The sequence below is a fragment of the Cupressus sempervirens genome, chromosome 9, assembly GCF_028749045.1.
Source record: "Cupressus sempervirens isolate cs-2001-9-10 chromosome 9, ASM2874904v1, whole genome shotgun sequence".
Classification (NCBI taxonomy): Eukaryota; Viridiplantae; Streptophyta; class Pinopsida; order Cupressales; family Cupressaceae; genus Cupressus; species Cupressus sempervirens.
The window spans coordinates 631,436,767-631,442,717 of NC_143126.1; the positions used below are offsets into that span (position 1 = coordinate 631,436,767).

Consider the following 5,951-nt stretch of genomic DNA (forward strand, 5'->3'; position numbering starts at 1 on the left):
AAGATTTAGATGCATATTTCAAGCTTTAGATTCAAGTTCAATTTTAGTATGAGTGTGCATGAGTGGGTTTTAGAGTTTCTCTTGGTATTATCTTTAGAATTTGGGGTCTTGAAAAGAATTTATGATGAACAACTTATATAGTAAAGTTGCATTTATCTTTTTACAGTCAAAGAAATAATGTGGACCCCTCATGAATATTTCTATTGTAATGTTAGTTGAAATGTGGCTAACGCATTTTATTTTATTAACATGGAGATAGAGGACTATTTTTTGCTAAGGATTAATGAGGTAGCAACACTGCAATTCTGATGGTAATATTTTATTCAAACTACAGAATATTCTTTTAGGGCACTTGATGATAGACATCTCCAATAGCTCCACAATTTTAAAAAGAAAAGGATCCCTAAAGTAATAAAGTGAAAAGTAAAAAAGAAAAAGAAAATGCTTCATGAAATATTAGTGTATCCACGAGCCTTGATGACATTAGTATGCAGAGGCACCAAATATATGTTATTAATATTGCTATGATGAAGGAGTTCATGTAACTCTCAAAATATTATGGGTGATAGTGTGAAGATGGTCCTCAAACTCAATATAAAGAGCAAGCACATCTTGCTATTTGATCACAAAGATTTTTGCAAATGTTGTCAAAGTACCAAGTTAGTAGTCGAGCAAGTTTTAATGCACTCAATGATGAGTTGATTAGTTTAGATTATCCTCACAATTTTGAGAAAATTAGCATAGTAGGAAGAATTAATGATGCTATGAGAGAACAATGTGTGGCTTAGATTGTAAATTCCTAGTATGATATGATTGTATTCTATAGGGACTTGAGGCTAGAGTTAGCTACCACTGCCTTGGACACAATGCAAAGGTATGTGACATAGATTGATATTGGTCTAGTTGTGAATGATAGGCTTTTGTCCATGTTATTTGAGTTTCTTTCAGCTAAAGAATGAGCTTCAGAGCTTAGAGGTTTTCTTGCCACATGCATTTTAGATATAGTTTCCAAGTAGATGGATCTACAATCTAGAATTACAATTCTTATAAAGCTACAAATTCATAATGTCTTTAGTTTAGTGCTTGGCAAGCATGATACTGAGTTTACAATGAAGTTTAATGTACTTCTTACAAGTTTTGCACAAGTTTCAAAATATGCATGCAAATTTGGTTCAATTGAGGCATCTAATGAAATTCTTGTAGTGAAGGAGGTTATTATAGAAATGTTGGATGTTGTTTTCACCTCTATAATTTTCGTCTTGCAGAATGGGGATGGGGATGAAGATTCAAATGCTTCGCAATTCTTATCCAATTATGTGTCTAGAATAAAGTCTACTCCTCAATTAAATGTGAAGTTTATGGGTCAAATTGGGAAAATCATGGAAGTGATTCGAGTTCAGATTTGGTATGATCCTATGTACTAGGATTTGCTAGACATTCTTGACAAAATTAGTAGAGAAGCAAAAGATAGAATGCATGAAGAATGGCATGATTTTTTTGTTTCATTTAGAAATATCAGTTGCTTGGCACTAGATGTAGTTCAAAGTTTCACTAACAACACATTGTCTACTATCCTTGGGAGTTTAGAGTTATCTTTCCTAGATTTTGAGAGTGCTATTTCACTTTTTCATGCCCTTGCAGAAGGAGTGAGTGAGGATATGTTAAAAAATGAAAGTGGGCCTATTGGTGAGACACTTAGAATGCTTCTATCAGCTCAAGTTCGCTTCCATTCTCACCAACATGTTTCCATCATATATATGAAAAAAATCAATCACTATGTGCACTTTATTCAATAGCATGTGGAGTATATTTCTTTGGTACTTGTTGCTACCCTTCTATATTAATTTTTTGGCAACTGATTGTGATAGAAATACATATTGCTAAAGATTACCATTAATATCCTAGAATTTTTTGCCTCGTGAATTTGAACAAGCTAGGCACTAATCAATCAATTTTAGTATTTGGAAAGATGAATTAAAACCTCTCACTATCAAGCAAGGACCTATAGGCTTTGAACAATTCATTTTGAGTACTAGGTTGTGTATAAGATTCCACCAAAATTTAAATGGAAGACAACCATGTGAGCTATAAGCATTCATCATAGGAATGATTGAATATAAGGATGCTTGTAATATAGCAGGGGTGCATGTCATGTAGTTGATAGAGAAAATATGAGGAATTGCGTATAAAATATCTTATCAAGAAACATAAGGATTTATTAACTGGTGACTCTATGGCCTAATGAGTTAGGCACTAAATTGCAGCAAATGGAGATCCTAGAGTTCTCTACATTCTAGAATAGAATGTAGCCCCTAGAGAGAGCCACTATTACCTAGGGTTTTGAAACCCTAAGTATTACCCCTCCCAAATTAAAAAATTAAAATACTTTAAAAGTTAAAATATTATAAATTATTTTGCATAATATTTAATTATTTATATAATTAAATATTATTAAATCCAAAATAATTAAACATTAAACTATTCAAGTAACATGTATTTCCCTCATAATTAATTCTACCAAAAATTAATTATTAATGTGATCATGGAAGTAAAATGGTAAGTATGGGGTAGGGTAAATTGGAAAGTTCAAAATAGTTAATTATTTAAGATAATTAATTGTCATTGTAATGGGAAAATTGGTTTAGTAGGAAGTTGTGGTGGTTGCCAAACTTCTTTGGGAAAATTATTTAATGGGAGAAAAGGATTCTAAAGAGGTTCTTCTCAGGTTGGGAAATGCCTATACATTTTTCAAGAAAGGGGAAGACATTTGGAGTTTGAATATTGTAACAAAGAGATTAGGAGAATTAGCTTATTTTTCTACAATTTTATTATATTGGTAGGGACAAAATGATTCTATAGTTATTTTGTTACATTTCTTTAAAATAAATTGAAATATTTCATCTCAAATCTTGAGGTTTGAATAATTATTTTTCTGATTGAAATCAATTATATAGTTGTTTCTTTATGTTTCTAGGATATGGTCTTGTAGTATTATGTCAAGTATGTGGGAGTTTGTAAATTAGTTGGTTGACAAATTTACAATTTGTGGAAAAAGTCATGTAATATCCTCAATTTTTTGTGGAATGTGAAAGACTTTGTAGATAGTCCTATGGTTGTTTTTTGGTTTTTCTCTCATTATCAACTTATTTACCTTATAATCACATTCATCTCATGGTGATGGGTGAATGTTAGAAAACCTCTTTTGTATCTTCAGGTTAAAGGTACATGTTGTGATTCACTATATATCTTTTATGAGGGAGTTGTAGCTCTCAATTCAAAGGAGAGTTATCAATTAATGATAACTTATCCAACTATTAGTAAGTTTTGTCTTTCTTGTCAAGCATATGGAGTCATGTTTTATATTTCTTGTTGAAGAACACATCTATTTACTAACACAGTGCATGTTACATTACAATGATACTCCTTTTACAATAATTTTTACAATATAGGAAATAATTCTCTAAACATACTTCAATATGTTAGCTCTAACTGCATACCTAATTTCACCATTTCAACCATAGCATCTTCAGCATATCTCTAACTATCCTTTAGATGTGCTTAACCCAATTCTATTTAGTCAAAAGATACAATTTTTTACCAGCACCTACTTTCCAACAAATCTCTCTAAAAGCTACATTCAAAAAACATCTCATAACTTGGTCATAATTCCACATCTCTTATTACAAACATAGACGTATCATCAAGATAGGCTCTTGAAGCTACCTAAAAATGTACATAACATAATAAATTGACCATTGACCACACTAATAATTATTCCTCTATAACTCTATAACTCTTCACAAAATAAAGTATGCATTGACATCAATGAAAAATTCTTTCATGAATGAAACACATAAGCTCTAAATCATGTCTCCAGTGTTGCTAGCATATTTCCCCATAGGAATACCATCAACATTCATGTTAACAATCTCCCCCTTTAGAATTGATGGAAACATAGATGAAAATATCTAAGTTCCATGAATACCAAGGATATCTCTTCATCATCTTCCTTTTCTCCCGCATTCATATTTTGCATGAATGTAAACATAAAGATCAATTTTAGACATGTTATAAGGAGTTTTTCATGTTAAAATCATAACCCTATAATAACCATTATATACAAGGTAGGTGTTAATATCCCTCATATATAATCATCTATAATATCTCCCAAATATTTCCTCCCATTAAAATCAATAAATATTTTCATGTACAATATTCTACCCTAAAGGATGGTTTTCATGTGTTACTTCTCTCCACATTGACATCAATGACAAAGGTATCATTATATCAATTCTCTAAGTTCAATCATTTTTAGAAAATTTTCTCCAATCTCAAGTTTCCAAAGATAATATAAAATACCAATGCCAAGAGTCCTCAATTACTCATCTCAAACAAATATATGCCTACATAGAAGAAGCATCAATCATCTAGTCTAGGTAAAGAAATAGTGCTTTTCTACCAATTGGACTAGTGCATTCATTAAACCCACTACTTTGAAGTAGGTTGGGGCATAACCCCAAGCATACCTCTCAAATACTCAAATGTACCCTCAATCAAAGGTTTTTTGAAAATATCTACTATCTACTTCTTTGTGCTAACATACTCAAGTCTAATCTCTTTTTTAGCTAACTTTTCTCTCAAAAAGTGCTAATTGAAATGTGCTTTGTCTATAAATGTAAAATGGGATTCTTGACATACTTATTGTACTTATATTATCACAATATATGATAATAGGCTAAGTAAACTCAATTCCAATGCCTTTTAGTATCTTCTTCATCCAAATAATTTGATTACAATTGTTACTTGTTGTAACATAATCTTCTTATGTTGTATGTGGTGAAATACAATCCTATTTCTTGCTTAGCCAAGAAGTTAATCTTCCTCCCAAGAAGAATGCTCATCCACTGTTTCTCTTAATGTCATCTACACTTCCTAGCCAATCAGCATTAGTGTACACATATAATTTGAAATCATGTGACCTCTTATACCATAACCAGGTGTTCCTTTCAATTATCTAAAAATTCATTTTACTCCTGCATAGTGTGTCTCTTTAGGATCTTCCTAAAATATTGTCACAATTCCATCTACATTAGTTATATCAGGTCTTGTATATGTCAAAGATTGCAATCCACCAATCATAGATTTGTACTTCTTTTTTTCTACACTAGGAAATCCATCTTTTCTAGATATTGTACATCCAATAACCATAGGTGTTCCAATAAGTTTGTAATTTTCCAATCCAAATATTTTTAACAAATCTATGAGATACTTATCTTGTAACATGAAAATTTCATCTTTTCTCTATATAATATGAAATCTTAAGAAGTATTTCATATCTCCAATCATACTCATCCCAAATTATTTCTTCATTTCTTCCAAAAATATCTTGTTATTTTTTACAAATTCCAAATTTGTCAAGTTTTTGTCTAATCTTTCATACCAATCTCTAGGAGCTTGTTTTAATCCATATGATTCCATTTTAAATCTACAAGCCATATCTTTCTCATATTTCAAAGGAAAACCATCAAGTTGTTCAATATATACCTCTTCTTCAAGTTCTCCATTTAGAAAAGATTACTTAACATCTATTTGATAAAATTTAAAGTTCTTGTTAGCTACATATGCCAAAAACATTATCACAGCTTTGAATCTAGCAATAGGTGGAAAAGTTTCCTCAAAATAAATTATGTCTTGTTGTGAATATCCTTTGCATACCAATATTGATTTTTTCTCATAACTTCACCTTGTTCATTCATCCTATTTATAAATACCCACTTAGCTCCAATAGTATTCTTATCTTTAGGTCTAAGAACCAATTCCCAAGTTTTTTTATTTTCAATATGTTCTAACTCCTCTTTCATAGATTTAATCCAATTATCATCTTTGGAAGATTCATTAGCATCCTTAGGTTCATCTTGAGAAATTAAACATAGTTCTTTATGTACTTTATT

General features: G+C 30.7%; 1 pseudogene; it reads left to right on the forward strand.

Annotated features, from left to right (window-relative positions):
* Positions 1-641: 641 nt before the first annotated feature.
* On the forward strand, positions 642-1,844 carry LOC149540296 (exportin-T pseudogene; annotated as a pseudogene).
* The last annotated feature ends 4,107 nt before the right edge of the window (positions 1,845-5,951 follow it).